The following is a 24,741-nucleotide window of genomic DNA, read 5'->3' as shown; positions in this document are numbered from 1 at the left end:
GAGTCATGCGACTACGGTAATATCGAAAAAAATTAATATTGCGGTATGACGGTATTTACAATACCGTTACATCCCTAATATATATATATATATGTATATGTATATATATATAAATATTACAAACGTAAACATGGAGGTGAGCAGGTAACATTGTAACCCCATGTTCAAGCAACACTTGGCGAGATATGCAGAAATGTAAAAACAGCTATTCAGAAGCACAGAATAGTGCACTCGCTGCACTCCAGCAAAATGAGAAGCTTTATAATCCATCTAAACCTTTTTAACATTATTAAATGTAGATGCTGAATCACTGATGTGTTGGTTTTGAGTCACAGCTCTAAAGTAAATGTCAAACAGTTAGCCACAAGGGGAGAGTTAGGACAGTTCTAAGGGCCCATACATTTAGGGGGCCCCCAGAGACATCAAAGGCCGCGTTTAATAACACCACATTCTGCACTGACTATACAGTATATGCACAAATACAAATATTTCACATTTAATATATTACATTTTTAAATAACTGTTTCTTTTGAAACAATCTCAATGTCAAAAAAATGCCTCTAAATCAGGGATCACCAAACTTGTCCCTGGAGGGCCGGTGTCCTGCAGATTTGAACTCCAACCCTAATCAAACACTGACACAAACACTGAAAATTCAGCTTTGCATTACATTTGTCAGCTAACTGGAAAAAATTAGAACGCTGGTCTTAAAGAAACAGTGCCAGGAAATGAACATAAAGAGCATGTTGCCATATGGCAACACCAAGCAGAGGGTTTTTTTTACCATTAAAAGAAAATGAATCGTCTCAATGCAACATCAGATTCGCAACAGGTCAGAGTTCACCAGCGACTGGCTGTCTGGGCCTCTTTTTCCAGTGGTAATATAAACCATCACACACGGCAAGAGTGCACGGCCCCTTAGAGTGCACGGTCCCACCGTCAGTGTCATGTATCAGCAGCACACTGAAAAAGCTCATAAGAAAAGGCTCTAAAAGCAGCGCAAGCAACACTACAAAGGCATCATTATTGCTCCTTAAGCCGCGGTCACACTAGACGATGTGCATGTGACATTCGACAGGATGGTGTTGCAAAAAAAGGAAAAGATAAAGGAAGATAATGCAACATTGCTCAACATTGATCATGTTTTGATCTTCTATTGGTCTCACCATTCAAGTGACATGAATTCGCAGGTCAGTCACCAAGCTTAAACTCAAAAACACATGAAATTGTGTTTCTGGTCAGGTGCATTTGCACGCATATGAGTGAAAGTCAATAGGGTGAAATCTGTAGTGTGACCACACATGAAGTTAGGGATTGGTACTGAACAGGGCTGTGCAATACACTTACTGGCCACTTTATTAGGTACACCTTAGTAGTGCCTGGTTGAACCCGCTTTTGCCTTTAGAACTGCCTTAATCCTTTGTAGCATAGATTCGACAGGATACCGGAGATATGCCTCTGAGATTTTGCTCCATATTAGCATGATAGCATGACGCAGTGGCTGCAGATTTGTCGGCTGCTCATCCATGATGCCAATCTCCCGTTCCACCACATCCTAAAGGTGCTCTATTGGATTGAGATCTGGTGACTGTGGAGTCCATTTGAGTACAGTGAACTCATTGTCATGTTCAAGAAATCAGTCTGAGATGATTCACAGCATCAACCGTTGATACATGGGGGAATAGATCCATACTTTCATGTTGTTGATGCCAAATTCTGACCCTTCCATCTTAATGTCGAAGCAGAAATCGATATTCATCAAACCAGGCAACGTTTTGGTGAGCCTGTGTGAATTGTAGCCTCAGTTTCCTGTTCTTAGGTGACTGGAGTGACGCCCGGTGCGGTCCTCTGCTGCTGTAGCCCATACGCCTTAAGGTTGGCTGTGTTGTACATTCAGAGATGCTCTTTTGCAGACCTCGGTTGTAACAAGCTGGAACCAGTCTGGCCATTCTCCTCTGACATCAACAAGGCATTTGCGCCCACAGAACTGCCACTCACTGGATATTTTTTCTTCTTCAGACCATTCTCAGTAAACCCTAGACATGGTTTTGTGTGAAAATCCCAGTAGATCAGCAGTTACTGAAACACTCAGAGCAGCCCGTCTGGCATGAACAACCATGCCACGTTCAAAGTCACTTAAATCCCATTTCCTCCCCATTCTGATGCTCGGTTTAAACTCCAGCAGATCGCCTTGACCATGTCTACAAGCCTAAACGCATCGAGTTACTGGCATGTGATTGGCTGATTAGAAATATGTGTTAATGAGCAGTTTGACAGGTGTACCTAATAAGGGTGTCACGATCCTCCAAATCCTCGATTCGATAACATTTTCGATTATAAGGTCACGGTTCGATTCGATTTTCGATTATGAATAATGAATTAATTAATGACCAATTAATTATTTGTAGTCTACCGTTTAAACTACCTGACCTGCATGGTCTTTATTTTACCCATAAACAAATCATACAGTAAATGAATAAAGGCAAGATACACACATAATTACCACCTGTCAATCACTTTTTCTGCGGGACTCGTGAATAGGCAGTGATCTGTGTCGTTATAATGGCGTCGGTAAAAAAGACGCACAACCAACAGGAACCAGCCAACAGTATCTGAGGTGTTCGCTAAAATGACAAAGTACAAGTGAGTGAAAGATTGAAGCAGTCCTCTGACTGCCTGGACCTGCTGTCTCGAGCGCATGGCTGTGTGCGTCTGTGTCTGTGTGGTCACGTGATGTGCATTTTCAGAGGTAGAGAGGAAGGAGGGCTGCTCAGAAATGCTACACGCCACTGTGGATGTCAAATCGTTGTCGTTCTAAAATGCCATTTACAAACAAAGACAGTGTAAACAGGGCCTGAGTGTGTACTTTTCGCGAGCGGACTTGCAACCGGGGCGGGGCGGAGGATCGCGATGCCGGTGTTGTCTATCGGACGAACCCTAATACGTAACATAGCAGAGCTTGCAAACTGTGTTTTTTTTGTCGACAACACGAACGTTGTCAACATAACTCACTGAAAATCCATAATGCTTACACACCGGCGACTTCATTGAAAGAGGAGAGGGTTTAAGTTCTGTCGACGGGTCTCCTGCGTCTGCACAGTTTAACAAGCACTTCAACAAGTGTCTTGTTTTCCCCGCTTGGCAAGCCAAGCTAACGTGACATGGGGGCATGGCAGCATCGACGATTCTATTTTTCGAAATTAAGCATAAATTTCAGTCGATTTCGATTTAAAAACGAAATCGTGATACCCTTAGTACCTAATAAAGGTTGAGTTGACTCTGCAGGGTTATTTTTACATTTACATATACAAAACCATAAAGCATGCACCGTTTATTTCACTTATTATAGTTTTGTTGCATTTATCAAAGTTTGTAGTTTGTTTATTACATTTTAAGCATGACTCATTGCCTTACTGAATCATCCCAATCAATCAAAATGAATCCTTTTGGTATCACTTTGGAGCAATTCTCACTATTAAATAGTTGATTACATGCATGTTATTGAGATACTGTGTTGGCTGCTTATTAGTACCTACATAATCTGTATGATCTTATTCTACATCCCTAATCCTACACAACACCTAAACTACCTTAATAACTATTAATAAGGAGCACATAAGCATTTTATTGAAGCAAAGGTCATAATGGTTTGCTAAAAGCGATTGCCGTTGTGTATGAAATGTGCTAAATATAGTTGAAGTCAGAATTTTTGGCCCTCTTCTAATTTTTTTCTTTCATTTTTAAATATTTCCAAAATGATGTTCAACAGAGCAAGGAAACTTTCACAGTATGTCTTATAATATTTTTTCTTCTGGAGAAAGTCTTATTTGTTTTATTTCGGCTAAAATAAAAGCAGTTTTAATTTTTTTTAAAAGCCATTTTAGGGACAAAATTATGAGCCCCTTTAAGCTATACATGTTTTCAATAGTCTACAGAACAAACCATCATTATACAATAACTTGCCTAATTCCCCTAACCTGCCTAGTTAACCTGATTAACCTAGTTAAGCCTTTAAATGTCACTTTAAGCTGTATAGAAGTGTCTTAAAAATATCTAGTCGAATATTATTGACTGTCATCAGGGCAAAGATAAAATAAATCAGTTATTAGAAATGAGTTATTAAAACTATTATGTTTAGAAATGTGTTGAAGAAATCTGCTCTCCGTCAAACAGAAATTTGGGGAAAAATTAAACAGAGGGGCGAATAATACTGACTTCAACTGTAAATAAACTAGTCTTGCCTATTAAAACTGAATTTACTTAAGTGCCTTTAAGGAACTCTTCGACTATTCTCCCAATCAGATGCTTCTCCTTATATAATAAACCGTGCTGGCCACTACTTTATAAGTAATGATCCATGCATTACTCGACAATCTGCTCAAAGATATCTTGATCACGAACAAGCAGGGAACATTTGGTTGAAGCAGTGTGCCTTTTCTGTGCTGTAAGGAAAGAATAGCGAGGGTAAATTAGAGGCAGAGGAAGACACGAATCACCCACGCAGCCCTCCACCAACCTACACACACGCTCAAGTATTCAACACCACAGGGTGAGATGAAAGACAGTGCGTTATAAATGCCCAGATCTCCTTTCAGATTTAGTGATGAACTTTAAAAACACATTCTGTGCAACAAAACATCACATTCCTGGTGACTTCAGAGAAAGCTCTGACACACAAAACCTCAAATCTGACTTATTCTGCAACACTGCACTCACACCAGTATCATTACAGCCAATGCATCTATATTGAATTGTATTGTACATCAGGGTAGGCACGTTGGCTCATCGGTGAGCACTCTCGCCCCACAGCAAGAAGGTGGCTGGGTCAGTTGCCATTTCTGTGTGGAGTTTGCATGTTCTCCCCGTGTTGGCGTGGGTTTCCTCCAGGTGCAGCGAGTAAACTAAAATAGCCGTAGTGTATGAGTGTGTGTGAATATGAGTGTTTATGGGTGTTTCCCAGTTCTGGGATGCTGCTGGAAAGGCATCCGCTGTGTAAAACATATGCCGGAATAGTTGGTGGTTCATTCCGCAGTGGCGACCCCTGATAAATAAGGAACTGAGCTGAAGGAAAATGAATGAATGAATCATAGTAGTCCACCAGTATTGGTTTTTGCCAGTGGTTAATGCCAATATCAATATCTAAAGCAGTAAATCTCAGCCAAACGGCCTCAGAAAACATTCAGAGTGCCTTAAGCTTTAGAAAAGGCATTATTGGGTAAAACATTAACAAATCAAAATGTTTTGATTCATATTGCTGATCCTCTAACTGGAACACTCTTCAGAATGAAGGCTCTTCATTGGGAATCGATGTTCCATAAAGAACATTGATGGAATCTTTTCATTCCGCGTTCTATTTATAGAATGTTCATCACATTAAATAACCAACCCAAGCTCATTCTGAAAACGTAGTCTCGCGGACGTTTCTGGAGACAGCGGAATACGTCCCGGGGGTACGTACGGCCGCGTTTATTTTTTTTTTAATCGAACGCTGCGGGGCGGTGTGACGCTGTTCCCTTTCGCGCTTGCCTTACCTCCTTGTGGAGGGCTTCCCCGCAGCAACCCGTTTGTCCACTCAGCTCAGCGTGTACATCGGCAGGCTCGAGATGCAGAGAGGAGTCGACCACGGCGATCGGTTTCGAGTCCGGGGAAGAGTGGTTCCAGCAGTCAGGTAAGACAAAAACAGAATCCCAAAAATGAAGTGAACGAGTTTCGTGACAGGGTGAGAACGCGGTGAAATCCGAAAACACGGTGGAATAAAAAAAAAAATCTGGGTTTTTATTTTTTTGGACAGCTTTTTGTAAACTGTTGCTCGGGTTTAGAGAAGCGAGCAAGCGGGTCGATCGGTAAAATTGGTTGGGTCCAGGGAAGGAGGAGGGCGGGTCGGCCGATTGGCCGGTCGCGCAGTCAATCATCCGGTCAGTCGGACAGCGGCCTCCGGTGGGTTCACGCGAGAACAGCACAGACGCGAACCGCACTCGCGAGAGGCGTCTGAGGTGCGAAAAAGCGCATAACAGCGGTCTCTCGCAGATTTGCAAAAACAAAAACTGCCGCCGTACGTACCCGCCTGGACGTATTCCGCGGTCTCCAAAAACGTCAGCGGGACTACGTTTCCACAATGAGCCTGGGTTGTAAATAACAGAAAGAAGATTAGTTTAAGAACCGTTTACCGCCAAAGCTGTGTCTCATGTCAGAGGCTGCATCCTTTGAAGGATGCACAATTCAAATGTGAATCCTTAGAAGTCCACACAAGCCAAACCCAGCATTTTAAAATGAGACCATCTTGCCCAGTGGTCCCCAAGCTTTTTTTTTTTTTAATCACCATGGACTGGTTAATGCTTGCCAATTTGACCTGCCAACACTCCCGTTTTTCCCAGGAGTCTCCCGTATTTCAGACCCATCACCCGGCACCCTCCCGTTTTTTTTCTCCCGGAAAACACCCACAATCACCCCCTGGGTATCCGATCACAGCAGCTGCCCAAAACCCGGTACATATTAGAGTTACTTAATCTTAATTTACTTATTAAAGAGTAATACAGCTGTTTTAATCAGACACCTCACCCCCGACACCTACACTTCCCCCGGCCCCCAGACAAAACTTTGCTGCAGCTCTGATACAAGCTTTATTTATGGAGAAAATGACTAAGCACTGCAGTGTTTGAGAGTTCTGTGTTTGTCTGAGATAAGTTTATATCTATATACTGAGATGACCTGCACATGCCCCTTTGAACGTTTCTGCACAGTATGGCCCTCATATTGTTTGTCAGTCTCTGAAATGGCCCCCCACCAACTTGAGTTTGAGACCCCTGGTCTACTAAAATGTGTATACTCTATACAAAGTATGATGCTGATCTGTCAGTTCTTCTCATGTGTCTATCAGTGCATTTGCGGTAATCATTCAACTGGGTGCACCTGGAAGGCGCGAGCGCGTCACGCCACTTGGGCATGCAATCGGTGCACCTCTATCGGAAATAACGGACTTGTGCAAAATCTGGAAACGCGATATGTGAACGGCCCCTAAAAAGCCATCGTCATTTGAAATCTCCAGCAGTTGATCTTCTTGCACAGACATGCTGGATTCACCTGATTTGTTGACAAATGGGTTGTGGATCTATTCCTTGGCATTTTGTGGATCTATCACTGGGCCTTTTTCCCTTACAAATAAAAGTTTCTTACTCATTTTGCTGCTTGTGGGTTAAATTTTGGTGCTCAAGTGACCAAGATGTAACAAAGAGAATACAATCATTTTTCAAAATAAAAGATTGTTCAGATAAATAAATAAAAGGGAAATAATTCATGATTTCATGTTCCCAACTGCCACAAGGCTGCACAAAGTGCTTTACAAAGGAAAAATAAACAAACAGTATGGGCATAATAACCAGTAACAGTAACAGGCACATAATATGAGAAAGCATCATAGGTGTAACATAAAGCGGAAAAAAATTTGCCTAATTAAAAGATACTACCACAGTCGACCACACTGACAAGATTAAGAACAAGACCGCTTTTGATATAAAGTTAAATCTGGAGCTCATCTTACAAAATACCTTATGATATACAGTCAAAAACCAGTACAGCCAAATTTATATGCTATAGAAAATGTTAAATACAAATTTAAAAAAAGAGAGAAAAAAAATTAAGGGAAACAGAAAAAAAAAATGTTTGCAAATATTGTGCTTGAATTGTATTATATTTTAATTTCTAAATATGTTTGGTGACTAAAATATTATTTTAATAAATATATCTGTTACACTCTGCTGGATTTTGCCTACCCAAATTTAAAAGCTTATTAAATCCACATGCAGAGGTATAAATGCAAAAATTTGGTATTATTTTAAAGAAAACGCTTTGAATTTTCATAAAACACTATTGAAAGTGTTTAAAATAGCTGTATATGTTGTCTGTGTTATAATAAACACCTAAAAAAAGAGGCGCTTCTTGTTTTTTTTTTTTTTATGAACTCAAATTTGAAAGTGTCCCTTTTAGGTTCTGTGTGGTCTAGCATGCTGTAATTAATTTTGTTGATTCCTGCACATGTCTGTAATCATAGAAAAAAGAAAAATGTCTCCACCATAATTTATGCAAAAATTATTGTATTCCAACTGATGAGAGGTGCTGTACAAGCCACAGGGAGCGATCACTGTTTTCATATTTCACTATTCTTTTGTTTGATCAAACATAATTCACTGTGTTTGGACCACATCAGACATATAAAAGGATTACTCATGCACATCACCTCAAAAACAGAGGAGAATGGCCCTGAAGCACACAGCATAAGGTAAGAGATGACAGCTGTCTGTGCTATCTGGGGCTGCTTATTGATCATGAATGTATTGTTTTCACTTCTGCGCCATGGAAACACCACAATTCATTCAGCAACTGTTTGATATGTGAATATAATTCAGTAAAAAGAATGCTAGAACCGTATGAGCACCGGCAAGAGCTTTCATTTGAGCTATAACTTGTACATGTGTCATATGAAAAATATGAAAATGAACCAATGTAAAATACCCAGCTCAGGTATCCAAAATACTGTGTATTTAAGTGTAAATAACTTTTGTACAGTAGAATAAAAACCAAAGTGATGCATATGTGCATAAAATATAGATTCTACACTTTCAAACGAAACCACTTTAGGAGCTCTGGTGCAATGCTAGCCCTTTAAATCTTAAAGCGAAAGTCGATGACGTGGCGGACCTAGCGGGTCCGCAGAGTTTAACTGGTTAATAAATCGGTTTTGTTTAAATGCACAAATATACATTGCCTATATTCTCCGAGAAATTGCTAAAAATGTTCATTTTCAAAATGGGATGTACTTAATTATGCTGAACACTGCAGCAAAATATGTAATGACTTGTCCAAGTGATTTTAAAACTTATTTTAAGCGATCTGAAGGCAAAACAAGGTTTTCAGAAGCTGGAGATATATTTGATCCCTACATGTAGACAAAGTAAACGTCCTCTAAAATCACCTTTTAGTAAGACGTGTTTAAATATCCAAGTCAAATAACACCTAATTCAAATTTAATACAGAGTTTTCTTTAAAAAATGTCCTGCTGTTATCAGCGTGCAATGAATCTTGGGATGCTCGAGGCCGCAGAGGATCCACCGGTTGTGTCCTTCATTACCTGGGAAACGAAGGACGCATTTGGAGGCTGCATTTGAAGGAGCCTTCAAATTTTTTCAAATGAGATGAAATGAGACGGCCTTTGTCACGTTGCAATGACGCAGTGTCCTACGAATGCATCCTTCAGAGGATGCAGCCTCTGAAATGAGACACAGCTTCATAAAGATCCTAATGGAATATTTTAGGAACTGTTTACCATCAGAATGGTTCACGTTTGAAGCCAGAGCTTGTTCTCAGCCCATTCTCAGCCAAACACACCAAAGTGTGTCGAAAACCTGCCATGTGTTTCCACAGACCTGGAGTATGATCGATGTCATAATGTGTTGTTTACCTCACTATGACCAGTCTAAACACAAACATTACAGCACTGTGTTTTTGCTATTCACAGGACCAGGAGTGCTGGTGGCTCACATGAACTGCTGGTATCTGTTCTCTTGATAGAGAAGTTGGAACATACACCCTTGATTCATTCCCTTTCTCACACATCAGTGCAGGATCGTACAATGTCATTATATTATATTTGACTAAATTTGTATTATTTCACTTTATTAAAATTTACTATATTTTACTTTATATTATTTTTTTATTTTTTATTTAATCTTACCTCATTATATTTTACTTTATTTGTATTATTTCACTTTATTATAATTTACTAGATTTTACTTTATTTTCTTATATTTTACTTTATTATTTTTTACTTTATTTAATCTTACCTCATTATATTTTACTTTATTTGTATTATTTCACTTTATTATAATTTACTATATTTTACTTTATTTTCTTATATTTTTCTTTATATTATTTTTTACTTTATTTAATCTTACCTCATTATATTTTACTATATTTGTATTTTTTCACTTTATTATAATTTACTATATTTTACTTCATTTTCTTATATTTTACTTTATATTATTTTTTTAAACTTTTTTTATTTAATCTTACCTCATTATATTTTACTATATTTGTATTATTTCACTTTATTATAATTTACTATATTTTACTTTATTTTCTTATATTTTACTTTATATTTGTATTATTTCACTTTATTATAATTTACTATATTTTACTTTATTTTCTTATATTTTTCTTTATATTATTTTTTACTTTATTTAATCTTACCTCATTATATTTTACTATATTTGTATTATTTCACTTTATTATAATTTACTATATTTTACTTCATTTTCTTATATTTTACTTTATATTATTTTTTAAAACTTTTTTTATTTAATCTTACCTCATTATATTTTACTATATTTGTATTATTTCACTTTATTATAATTTACTATATTTTACTTTATTTTCTTATATTTTACTTTATATTTGTATTATTTCACTTTATTATAATTTACTATATTTTACTTCATTTTCTTATATTTTACTTTATATTATTTTTTTAAACTTTTTTTATTTAATCTTACCTCATTATATTTTACTATATTTGTATTATTTCACTTTATTATAATTTACTATATTTTACTTTATTTTATTATATTTTACTTTATATTTGTATTATTTCACTTTATTATAATTTACTATATTTTACTTCATTTTCTTATATTTTACTTTATATTATTTTTTTAAACTTTTTTTATTTAATCTTACCTCATTATATTTTACTATATTTGTATTATTTCACTTTATTATAATTTACTATATTTTACTTTATTTTATTATATTTTACTTTATATTATTTTTTTTACTTTATTTAATCTTACCTCATTATATTTGACTATATTTGTATTATTTTACTTTATTATAATTTACTATATTTTACTTTATTTTATTATATTTTACTTTATATTATTTTTTACTTTTTTATTTAATCTTACCTCATTATATTTTACTATATTTGTATTTTTTCACTTTATTATAATTTACTATATTTTACTTTATTTTCTTATATTTTTCTTTATATTATTTTTTACTTTATTTAATCTTACCTCATTATATTTTACTATATTTGTATTTTTTCACTTTATTATAATTTACTATATTTTACTTCATTTTCTTATATTTTACTTTATATTATTTTTTTAAACTTTTTTTATTTAATCTTACCTCATTATATTTTACTATATTTGTATTATTTCACTTTATTATAATTTACTATATTTTACTTTATTTTCTTATATTTTACTTTATATTTGTATTATTTCACTTTATTATAATTTACTATATTTTACTTTATTTTCTTATATTTTTCTTTATATTATTTTTTACTTTATTTAATCTTACCTCATTATATTTTACTATATTTGTATTATTTCACTTTATTATAATTTACTATATTTTACTTCATTTTCTTATATTTTACTTTATATTATTTTTTAAAACTTTTTTTATTTAATCTTACCTCATTATATTTTACTATATTTGTATTATTTCACTTTATTATAATTTACTATATTTTACTTTATTTTCTTATATTTTACTTTATATTTGTATTATTTCACTTTATTATAATTTACTATATTTTACTTCATTTTCTTATATTTTACTTTATATTATTTTTTTAAACTTTTTTTATTTAATCTTACCTCATTATATTTTACTATATTTGTATTATTTCACTTTATTATAATTTACTATATTTTACTTTATTTTATTATATTTTACTTTATATTATTTTTTTTTACTTTATTTAATCTTACCTCATTATATTTGACTATATTTGTATTATTTTACTTTATTATAATTTACTATATTTTACTTTATTTTATTATATTTTACTTTATATTATTTTTTACTTTTTTATTTAATCTTACCTCATTATATTTTACTATATTTGTATTATTTCACTTTATTATAATTTACTATATTTTACTTTATATTCTTATATTTTACTTTATATTATTTTTTAAACTTTTTTTTATTTAATCTTACCTCATTATATTTTACTATATTTGTATTATTTCACTTTATTATAATTTACTAGATTTTACTTTATTTTCTTATATTTTACTTTATTATTTTTTACTTTATTTAATCTTATCTCATTATATTTTACTATATTTGTATTATTTCACTTTATTATAAATTACTATATTTTACTTTATTTTCTTATATTTTACTTTATATTATTTTTTTTTACTTTATTTAATCTTACCTCATTATATTTGACTATATTTGTATTATTTTACTTTATTATATTTTACTATATTTTACTTTATTTTATTATATTTTACTTTATATTATTTTTTACTTTTTTTATTTAATCTTACCTCATTATATTTTACTATATTATTATTATTTCACTTTATTATAATTTACTAGATTTTACTTTATTTTCTTATATTTTACTTCACTTCTACAACAAATTAACAGCAATACTTTAGTCAGGTAGTGTACTGTAACTAATGTAATTTGAAATAGTAAAATAATCAAAACTGTTTAGTCATTTTTAAAGCGAGATGCTGACGGTCTAGTCTGATTCAATAACCTACGCCAAGCTAAAAGTTCTCCCACTAGACCTGGAGTTCGACTCAATGGATTAAACAATGGTAAAGCTCAACAGTTTAACTCTAGGGGAGATGTAAAATGAGCCTGCTTTCAAAAAAAGTGGAGTGCTCCTTTAAGAGTGCACCCATGCTCCAATATCTGAAGTGAACCTTTAGTTTTAAATTCATCGTTTCTCATAAACAAGCAAATTATTCAACTTTCCTCAAACCTCATCTCGGGACGTCTATATTAAAACACCATCTTCCTCAAAAAGTACCAGCTAATCCTGTTAGAGGTACACTAAGTCCAGTAATACGGCAACCGATTCACGAGCATTTCCTTGTCATTCAAGCCACACAAAGCCGCAGTCGAGGTGAAGGCGAGGAGATTAGAATCTGATCTGTGCTTTTTTGTGAGCATCAAAAAGTGGCTTTCTGAGTCCAGCAGTGATCCCGCGCTGCTGAGAGCCTCCATTGAGGAGCTGTGGAAAGACGCTCTCTGGAGAACGCATAGAGTTACTGTGATATAGCCAGGCCTGTGTGAGTGATCCAGCAGTGACGTGAGGAGAGGCCGGTCAGCCGTGCAAATGTTATAGATGTCTGGGACAGATGCTGGATAAGAGGACACAGCGGGTCAGATAGGATGAGGGACATTATGTGTGTTGCTACTGTTTTGACATTTGGGTGGACTCTTCTCTTTATACTGACCTAGGGTGCGTTTCCCAAACAATGACTAATACAGTTGAACCCAGAGGTTTACACACACTGTATAAAAAGGCACATACCCATTTAAAAAGAGTCAGATGTTAATGCGACTAAACGTTTTCTCTTTTGGGTAAGTTAGGATGATCACATTTGTTTCTGTTCTGCTTAATAGCAGAATAATGAGAGAGATGTTTTGAGCAATCGTTAGAATTTTTAAGTCAAGTTTACACACAATAAGATTATTCTGCCTCTGAAGAAGCTCAGATGATGGTGTCAAGGTTTTGGAAGATTCTGATTGGTTAATTGACAACATTTGAGTTAATTGGAGGCACAACTGTAGAATAGTATTTAAGGAAAACCTCAAACACGCTGCTTGCTTGTGTGACAATAAGGGGAAAATCAACAAGTCAGAATCAACAACAAAGCCAGATTACAATTTGCTAAATTACACTGAGAAAAGAATAATATTGGGGACATGTCCTGTGCTCTGATGGAACTAAGATTGAACTGTTTGGCCATAATGACCAGTGTTACATTTGGAGGACAAAAAGGAAGGCTTACAATCTAGGAACACCATCCCAACTGTGCAGTATGGGGGCGGCAGCATCATGTTGTGGGGCTGTTTTGCTGCAGGAGGGACTGGTCCACTTCACAGCATAGACGGCATCATGAAGAAAGACCATATGTAGAAATACTGAAGCAACATCTCAAGACATCAGCCAGGAAATTAAAACTTGGCCACAAATGGGTCTTCCACACAGACCATGACACTAAGCATACTGCCAAATGAGTTCAAATGTGCTTTAAGGACAACAGAGTGAATGTTTTGGCGTGGCCATCACAAAGCCCTGATCTCAATTCTATAGAAAATTTGTGGGCAGAATTAAAAGATCTTGTGTGAGCAAGACAGCCAACAAATGTGACTCAGTTACACCAATTCTGTCAGGAGGAATGGGGCAGAATTCCTTCAACATATTGTGAGGAGCTTGTGGAAGGAGACCCAAAACATTTGACCAAAGTTATACAGTTTAAAAGCAAAGCTAAGAAAATATCAAGGAAATGTAGGAAATTTTAACCGTCTAGAAATTAATAACAAATTCTTTAAAAAAAAATTATTTTGGCATTTAAAAAATGTGAGAACTCCAGCAGAATAAAACTAATAACTAAATGTAATAACTAATAATAATTTGTAGAGCCACCTTTTGCTGAAATAACAGCCCGTCAATGCGTCTCATAGCCCCTGAATTGTCGCTGTTGTAATCAATCAGCATTAAGTGACTACAGGTTTTGAAATCCACACAAAAGAGAGGGTGCCCAAACTTTTGCACAGCCTATTTTTTAGTTTCAATTGAATTCCACACATCTCTCTGCTACACTACTGATTTCTACCTAAAAAACATGAAACCATCTAGTTATCTCTAGAAACTAAATGCCATTGCTGTGATCCTCGATAAAGAAAGAGCACATTACACTGCCACAGAGAAACGGTATATTGCTTAAAATAAGTTAAAGCGACATAAAAATATTTGTTGTTCTGACTATTTTTACAGTGTAGCAGCTAAACACATCAACATCCAACTCTGATTGCTGAAGCTACTATTAAATGTTTCACTTGCCATGTGTTTGAATATGCCACGCTGTGCTCAAAAGCAAACATTCAGCACAATAACCAACCGTTGATCATGTTTAGCAGAATAAACGATGCTTACATTCTCCACATGCTGCAAATTGCAGTCAGAACAAACAGTCTGCTGGATAACTGCAACTGCAGGCCCACCCAAACCACCCCAATGTAAACGCTTTAAACTCGAGTATACAATAGTGCCATCGTTTGCAGATCTTCCAGCCAAGTGCAATAATAAAATGTATAAAACACACTACTTTGACTGCTTAAAAATGCTTTTGTTTTACTTGGAGTTCTAGCCCAAACATCTCAAAATTCTTAAAATCGAGAAGCATTTTGTAGAGTAGGGCTGCACAATGTATAGTTTTAGCATTGATACTGCAATATGCAAATTCACAATAGTCACATTACAGGACATGCAATGTCAAATTTGGATTATAATTAACCAGGAACCACAGTTCACTGCAACTTTAATAGCTTGACAGATTTTTATGTAAACGAAGTTAAGATTTTTATTTGAATGTGTTAAAGGTTATTAAGTTTTTAAGGGAATATAAAACTTTTGTGCACAATAAGTGATAGTTTGACTTTAAAATTAAATTAAAGCTAATTAAAGAAATATATTAAGTGACTTTGATCGTGGCATGGTTGTCTGTGCCAGACAGGCAGGTCTGAGTATTTCAGAAACTGCTGATCTACTTGCATTTTCACGCACAACCATCTCTAGGCTTTACTATGGATGGTCAGAAAAAGAGAAAATATCCAGCTAGCAGCAGTTCTGTGGGCGCAAATGGTTTGTTGATGCCAGAGGTCAGAGGAGAATGGCCAGACTGAGGCTACAATTCATACAGGCTCACTAAAACTGGACAAGAGAAGATTGGAGAAATGTTGCCTGCTCTGATGAGTCTCCATTTCTGCTGCCACAATCAGATGGTCGGGTCAGAATTTGACCTCAACAACATGAAAGCATGGATCCATCCTGCTTTGTATCAACGGTTCAGGCTGCTGGTGGTAGTGTAATGGTGTGGGGGATATTTTCTTGGCACACTTTGGGTTCATTAGTACCAATTGAGCATCGTGTCAACACCACAGCCTACCAGAGTATTGTTGCTGACCATGTCCATGCCTTTATGAACAGTGTACCATCTTCTGATGGCTACTTCCAGAAGGTTTACGCACCATGTCATAAGGCGCGAATCATCCCAGACTGGTTTCTTGAACACGACAATGAGTTCAATATACTCAAATGGCCTCCACAGTCACCAGAGCTCAATCCAATAAAGCAGGGGTCGCCAATCTCGGTCCTGGAGGGCCGGTGTCCCTGCGGGGTTTAGCTCCAACTTGCCTCAACACATCTGCCTGGATGATTCAAGTATACCTAGTAAGACATTGATTAGCTTGTTCAGGTGTGTTTGATTAGGGTTGGAGCTAAAATCTGCAGGACACCGGCCCTCCAGGAACAAGTTTGGTGACCACTGCAATAGAGCATCTTTGGGATGTGCTGGAACGGGAGATTTACATCATGGATGTGCAGCTAACAAATCTGCGGCAACTGCCTGATGCTATCATGCCAATATGGAGCAAAATCTTAGGAATATTTCTTGTTGAATCTATGCCACAAAGCATTAAGGGAGTTCTGAATGCAAACATTCCCAACCCGGTACTAGTGCTGTACCTAATAAAGTGGCCAGTGTATCTTGACATTACTAAAATTCTCCCAGTCTGTCTGAAATAATTATGCTTCTCCCTACACTGTGAAAAATAATATCTGCAAATGAGCAGCTTTCTGTATTTTGTGATTCATGGTTTTATTTTTCCCATTTATTAATGCTTTTGAACTGCACCTTGATCTTTCTCCCAACACCTTATAACCTTGAAAAGTTAAAAAAAAAAAGCAACTTATGGACATTTCTAATAGTTTAAAGTGATAGATTTTCAAGGTTGGTGTTGTATATTTCTCTACAAAACATTTAAGGTTTGAGGACAACACCTGACAAATGTCTGAAACACCACATCTGAACAGCGGCTTTAGTATAAGTAGAATAATTGACTCTGTTTCACTGAATTATTAGACAAATAACGCACACCCTTTACATCCTGACCACATCATCACCTTGTGTTTGCATTATTTGTCTAATAATTCAATAACCAGTCATCAATTATTCCTTACATAAATAGAATCTAAAAGTATATTAATTAACCCCCGAAGGCATTCATGAAACCATTTAACCATGCTGTTAAACTCTGTCAATAGAGCGTAGATGAACACTAAAGCCAGTTTTAGACCGGTTATCCAGTAACACATTAATAATCCTCGGCTTGTTTGCATTTAGATTTATTTTGATAACCAGCGAGGTTTATCAAAGGTGTGACGAGGTCTGTGCTTCTTAAAAGCATCATAAGACTGAAATTCATCATTCAACAAAGCTTTATTAGTGACAACAGCTATGTTTCCAACCAAAGATGCGAATTAAATTCATGTGCAAAACTGGAATATCGCATAAAAGACGAGCAAATCATGCAGGGTTTTCATTCAACGAGAACAAAATCGTCACTTCCCGATTAACTGGCGCCAAATATCAACCATAAAAACGGAGTTTGCTGCGGTAGGAGAAGCTGCGTCAATCTTTTCTTCATTTAATAAGTAACTTGCGCCTCATAAGACAATGATGACACGTGATGAACACGGTGGCGTTTGAAGGCATGAGATGCGGAGCACAGATGCTCTTGATTCTGGACGTAAATGGTTATGGCGTTTTAGAATGACCAAAACAACGTTTCAGATGTTTTACAGTGTGCTCAGCCTGCTGGTTTGCCCATTCACACACATTTTTATCATCACATGATCTCTTCTAACAAAATAACATGACCTTTTTTTAATGCACATACTGGAATTTGTTTGGTAAAATGTTTCCATCATAGTTTATGGACATCTTTTCTTATCGAAAAGTTTTTCCTACTCAGTTATGTTTTTTTTTATGCCCATTTTCTAAATAGATGCACATCTTGCCGTTTCCATCAACCATTTTTTTTTGTGCATATCCAAAAAGTGCATAAAATAGGTGGATGGAAACAGCTACTGGCTGTACAAACAAATTAAATCCACATCATGTAATTTTTGCCACTAGATGGCGTGTATTCACAACAAACAAATGGGTAGTTTGATGATGCAGCGACTGAATGTGGAATCATGGGAGTTGTGGTCTCATTCTAAATATTTTGGAAATATCACGGATACATACAGTACGTCCTTCTTTCCTCTTGCTGTGTTTGTGTTATGCATGTATCTGTTTAAATCATTATTTTTCTCTCTTTATTTTATTTTTTTTATATGTTTATATTATGTATTCTGATCTGTTATTATCATTGTTTGTTGAGTAAAATTGGATTTTGCATGTTTGTTATTGAAGTCAATAAAAAAATAAAAAGAAAAAGAAAAAGTTGTAGTCTCATTCTACGGGACTCCGTATTCAACATCTACTATAATGCTAGTATGAAGTAGAGTAAGGGGACGCCCACAAAATTGATTGACAGGTGCCATGATTCTACAATTTTTGAATTAAAATATCAGTTCCCACGGCTGCATGGTGTCAGTAAATGCGCATGTGTATGTGTGTGTGTGTATGTACTGCAAATGACATTTGTGTGAGACTCGTTTCAGAAAAGCTTGAAAAAACTCCACCACAAATACATCAACCTACTTGGTATTTTTGACCAATGAGCTGTATTTCAGCTTCAGAGTCAGTCTCGGTCACTGACTGCTGTTTATCTGATGTAACACAAGAGAGGCAGACATGCACGTGGGAACAGTGGGCAGGGAGAAGAAGCTCATTTGTTTATAGCCACAGGCTAAACAGCTACACTAGTCAGACACAGAAATGAGCAGATTCTGGAGGCTATAATAAATGATCTGATGGGTATTTAGAGCTGAAACTTTACAGACACATTCTGGAGACACAAAAGTCTTCTAACATCTTGCAAAAAGAGATTAAATAGGTGTCCTCTAACTTTTAAAAGAAAGTAAATCCATTGTATTTTGTTTAAGGAAATGGGTTTATTCAATAAAAGTGAGTAAACTCGGGTTTAAAGCGATTACTTGAATTTACGTATTAAACAAAAGTAAACGCCTTGCTTTAAAAGCGATTAGTCGACTTTAAAACCAACGAGTTTACTCACTTTTATCAAGTCAACTAATTGCTTCAAACCCAACAAGTTTACTCACTTTCATTGTGTAGTCAACTAATCACTTTAAAAGAAACAAGTTTACTCACTTTTATTAAGTAAAGTCAACTAATCACTTTAAAAGCAACAAGTTTACTCACTTTTATTAAGTAAAGTCAACTAATCACTTTAAAAGAAACAAGTTTACTCACTTTTATTAAGTAAAGTCAACTAATCGCTTTAAAACCAACACATTTACTCACTTTTATTAAGTCAACTAATCACTTTAAAACCAACAAGTTTACTCACTTTAAGTAAAGTCAACTAATCGGTTTAAAAGCAACAAGTTTACTCACTTTAAGTAAAGTCAACTAATCGGTTTAAAAGCAATAGGTGTCTCACCTCTAAGTAAAGCAAACGTATCTCTTTTTACAGTGTAGTGTGTTATTTATTTTTTAAAATATATTTTAAAGAAAGAATCTTACATTTTATGCCTTCAAGTTTTCAATGCCTTTAAAAAACACAGCCTTGTTCTGTTGGTGAAACATTCATAATACCACAAAACAGAAGCTACTATTTAAACAAACAAACAACAAATGTTAGAAAGGAAAGAATTATACACACACACACACACACACACACACACACACACACACACACACACACACACATATATATATATATATATATATATATATATATATATATATATATATATATATATATATATATATATATATATATATAATTTTTTTTTATATACATACATACAGAGAAAGAGAAAGAGTGTGTATTTCATTGTGCTCAGGCTTCAGTAAAACATGTAAAGTCTCTCTTTTTTTTCTCCCTCTCTCACTATATCCATCTCTTTCCTGAAGCGGAAGCACATCTGATTCTGCATTACTCTCTAAATCCCCCCCAAAATCAATTTGGGAAATGAAGCTTGAAAATGAGCATCAGGAAAGTTCATATTTGTGCATTTACTTCCATAACAGCAAACTACAGAATTGCCTTGAGGAAGAACATTTGTATAATCTACTGTTGTATAATCATTATATAATCAATGACAACACATACCTTGCTGAAAAATGACAATAATATCACCTAATCAAAATAATTACTGTTCATTCATTCATTCATTTCCTTTGACTTGGTCCCTTATTTATCAGGGGTCAACACATTAGAATGAACCGCCAGCACATGCTTTAAAAAGCAGAAGCCCTTCCAGCTGCAACCCAGAACTGGAAAATTCACATACACTCTCATTCTCACATTCTCACATTCTCACACACACACACACACACACACACACACACACACACACACACACACACACACACACACACACACACACACACACACACACACACAAACAAACAAACAAACACACACTTAAACACTACGGACAATTTAGTAAATTCCCCTATAGCGCATGTATTTGGACTGTGGAGGAAACCGGAGCACCCGGAGGAAACCCACGCCAACACAGGGAGAACATGCTGAGCCACTGAGCCAATGTGCCATCTGCAATAATAATAATAATTACTGAGACAAAACAAATTATTATTCGTCACATGCCTATAGATACATAACGAAATGTCTGGAAATATTTGCACGTCTGGATGAGTAAAACGGTGCTCATATTTCACCCCCAACGCAATCTTCCTTCTGCACTGAAACCTTCAGAAACTGACACCAATCTTTATTGACACTATCACACTGGAAAGCAGCCAAAAACTGTGACAGAACAAAGTAATTCACCATTCATCTTAGAGATAATCTACACTAAAAGTAAATAGTTCACACTATAATGCTCATATATAAACTTACGATCAGGAATCTTTGTCATAATGTAGCTGAACATATGCTGAATTCTGTTCAGCAGCTCTTAGACGCAAGGCACACAATAACTAGATATAAATACGAAAATAAAATACAAAAGTAAAGTTTTTAAACTACCCTCAAGAATATATTGTACACAGTACAGTGTAATATATCTGGAATCTGGATCCCAACTCTGTATGCCCTTCCAGCCGCAACACGGTACTGGGAAACACCCATACACTCGCACATTCACACACTACAGCCAATTTAGTTTACTCAATTCCTCTATAGCGCATGTGTTTGGACTGTGGGGGAAACTGGAGCACGCGGGAGAAACTCACACCAACACGGGGAGAACATGCAAACTCCACACAGAAATGCCAACTTGCCCAGCCAGGACTTGAACTAGCAACCTTCCTGCTTTGAGGCCACTAGTGCAAACCACCAAGCCACCACCCCTCATACGTTAATTGTTTTCATGAATTTTTGTTATTTAAGTGAAACATACTTCAAATATGTTCAAAATCTCATTGATTACTTGGTTTGATGCTGCTCAACCTTGTTGCGTTTGGCCTCTGGACTGCTTGGCCCCTAAATGGCTGCTTGCAGCTATATTTATTATTATTATTATTATTATTATTATTATTATTATTAATAATAATATTAATATTAATCCATTCATTTTCCTTTTGGCTTATTAATCCGGGGTCGCCACAGCAGAATGAACTGCCAACTTATCCAGCATATTTTTACGCAGTGGATGCGCTGGGAAACATCCATACACACTCATTCAAACTCATACACTACGAATAATTTAGCTTACCCAATTCACCTGTACCGCATGTGTTTGGACTGTGGGGAAAACCGGAGCACCCAGAAAAAACCCACGTGAAAGCAGGGAGAACATGCAAACTCCACACAGAAATGCCAACTGTCCCAGTTAAGGCTCGAACCAGCGACCTTCTTACTGTGAGGCGATAGCACTGCCTACTGCGCCGCATTATTATTATTATAATAATCATTCACTGGTGTTATTAGATGCTAAAGAAACTATGAGCAACTGATCTGTAAAGTTTGAGTTAATATATTAATTAAGTGTTAGTTATTAGCTTATACTGTATATGTTATTGGGACGTTATTCTAAAGTTGCAACTATTCCTTATTTACTGTTAAATGAAGAATGGCTGCAACTTTATAACATCCCAATAACGTATATAAATTATTAACTGGTACTTAAGTCTTTAGTAAGTAATTTACTTACAGCTTGTTCATGATCTATTACTAATTTATTAGGTAGTTATAAATCATTAAAATACAGTTAACAAGTCATTTATAACTTGGTGACTAACAGCTTGTAAGTTATTTATTGGCTATCTATAAGGCACAGTTTTAAATAATGAACAAACTATTAACTTTTATTTAACAAGTCAATTATAAATCATTAACTTACAGTTTATTAATGGACTATTGACTAGTTATGACGGATAGTTATTCTGAAGTGTTACCCTTGAAAGTAAACACTGACATTTGCAATCTGAAAGGAAATATTTTTTCCATTACTTTTATTTATTACTTTGCCTGATGGCAGCGCTATATAAAATTTCAGCATTGATGGCACGATGTGTGCATTCGCAAAATTCATATTGCCTAATCCAACATACGTAGCCCCATATACATTTCTGGAGATCGCAAATTATGTAGCCAGAGGCATGTATAGCTGCATTTTGTCTTTAAAACGAACGCTACAGGGTGGTGTGGCACAGTTCCTTTTCGAGCTTACCAGGTCACCGCCAGTTTGTCAAGTGGCTCGCCGCATACGTCAGTGGACTTGGGAGGTGGAGCGGAGTTGACCGTGACAACGGTGTTCGAGTCCGGCGAAGAACAGTTCCAGAAAGTAGGTAAAACTAAAACAAAAGCCCCCCAAAAAAGTTAATAACAGGGTGAGAATTTGGCCACGAGGGCTTTTATTTTTCTGTATTGATTTTGAAAACACTATTGGTTGGAATTAGGGAAGGGGGTGGGCGGGGAGAAAAAAAAAAACCTCTTGGGGTTTTCCTGCTCTCCAGAAATATATACAGGGGTACACATCCATAATGAGCCTGGGTTGGTATATTCTGCAATATTACAGTGGGATTATATTTATTTATTTATTACATATTTATTGCCACATCAGCAATTTATGGCTATTTCGTGGCCATATGGATATACATTAAAATATGACATGATTAAAAAACAAATTCGTATTATACTAAAAAAGTTATTTAGAAAAAGTGTATCAAATAGAAATAGATAGAATTCACGCAAAAATTTATTTAAAGTTAAATATGATTTTTCAGCTCTATTTTTGATAAAAAAATGTAAAACTCTTCCAGGTGGTACGTTTTTAAAAATGTCCATCAAAGTACTCACAACAACAAATGTTGTCTAGTGGAATTTAAACTTCTGCATTCCAACAAAATCTGTTTGATGGTCAGAGCAGTCTGGCAGTAATTACGTTTAGGTGATTCTTCGTTATTTAATAAATATGAATGTGTCAACCTAGAATGTCCAATTCGACATCTGGTATAGACCGTCAAAATTATAATTTGCTAAATGTCTTTCATTTATTTTCGGGTTAATTTCACGTAATTTGTTGTTAATGCAGTAGTCCCATTCTCTTTGCCATGTTTCATTCATGTACATATTGATGATGGGTTTCAAGTCAAGGAATTAAACATTCAGTCACATTCAAGGAGTTTTGCAGCTTCACCTGCCAGTTCATTTCCACCTAGTCCCATATGAGCTGGAATCCAACAGAAGATAATGTTGAACTTTTGATTTTCCAGTGTTACACTGGGATTATAAACTGATCAGCAATGAAGACTGTGCAGTGTTATTTTACATTACAAGTGATTATTCAGTTACTGTCCCTGAATATCTGACTACTATAGACCATAAAGCACTGCTTAATTTCGCTTTTATCTTTGCTCCACCTTAATCATCCTTGCATTGTGTTAGATAAAAAAAAATGAAGATTTCACTCCAAACAGAGCTATTCAAGTCATTTGCTGAAATTGTATTCATATCACAAAATATAAAATAACAGAAAAATAAAACAGTGCAATGTCAGATTTTCCCAAAATCATGCAGCCCTGCCATGGTCATAACCATTGTTTATAAACAAAAGAGATGACAAACCAGCACAACCAGCTAAAATATCCCTGACACTCGTATTTCTGTGAACATGATGAGGGAAATATAATCATCATCATCATCATCATCGTCGTCATAAATGATTGAGGTCACGTTGCACAACAAGTTCACATTTCGATGATTGAAACTGTGAAATCTTGATTGATTTCATTATAGAGCTCTCTGAAACAAACCATTCATTTCCTACGGAGTTAGGCTTACAGAGAGCTTAACTTTGTTGAGTCAAGCCCTTTTTTGTTTATTCAGGTGGCAAAAGTAGGCAAGTCTTGAACCACTCAAATACAAGAAACTATACAAACTCAAATAAAAGGAGACTGCCCAAACTTCAGTTGGATGTTTACGTAAAAACATGCTTGTTTGTTATGTTACAGTGGTTAGCACTGTGGCCCCACAGCAAGAAGGTTGCTTGTTTGAGTGCAGACTGGGCCAGTTGGCATTTCTGTGTTGAGTTTGCACTTTCTCCCCGTGTTGCAGTGGGTTTCCACCGGGTGCTCCGGTTTCCCCGACAGTCCAAACACATGCGCTATAGGGGAATTGAATAATTGTATGAGTGTTTCCCAGTACTGGGTTGCAGCTGGAAGGGCATCGGCTGTGTAAAACATATGCTGGATAAGTTGGCGGTTCATTCCACTGTGGCAAATTCTGATGTATAAAGGGACTAAGGCCCCGTTT

The 24,741-nt window shown here is 35.6% G+C and overlaps 2 protein-coding genes across 6 annotated transcripts in view; both read right to left on the bottom strand.

The window, feature by feature from the left end:
* Positions 1 to 24,741, bottom strand: part of actn3b (actinin alpha 3b) — a 297,251-nt gene that overhangs the window by 94,046 nt on the left and 178,464 nt on the right. The gene's annotated exons all lie outside the window — the stretch shown is intronic.
* gal3st3 (galactose-3-O-sulfotransferase 3) overlaps positions 1 to 24,741 on the bottom strand; it is a 125,246-nt gene that overhangs the window by 42,957 nt on the left and 57,548 nt on the right. For 2 of the 5 annotated variants that reach the window (XR_012383073.1, XM_073908019.1), the window contains exon 2: positions 22,658 to 22,781. The exons of the other annotated variants lie outside the window; for them this stretch is intronic. The gene's annotated coding sequence lies outside the window, so the exon portion shown is untranslated. The remainder of the gene's footprint in view (positions 1 to 22,657; positions 22,782 to 24,741) is intronic. 5 annotated transcript variants of the gene reach the window in all.

The sequence above is a fragment of the Danio rerio genome, chromosome 7, assembly GCF_049306965.1.
Source record: "Danio rerio strain Tuebingen ecotype United States chromosome 7, GRCz12tu, whole genome shotgun sequence".
NCBI lineage: Eukaryota > Metazoa > Chordata > Actinopteri > Cypriniformes > Danionidae > Danio > Danio rerio.
The sequence above is the reverse complement of the archived record's forward strand: the minus strand, read 5'-3'. Positions and strand labels throughout refer to the sequence as shown.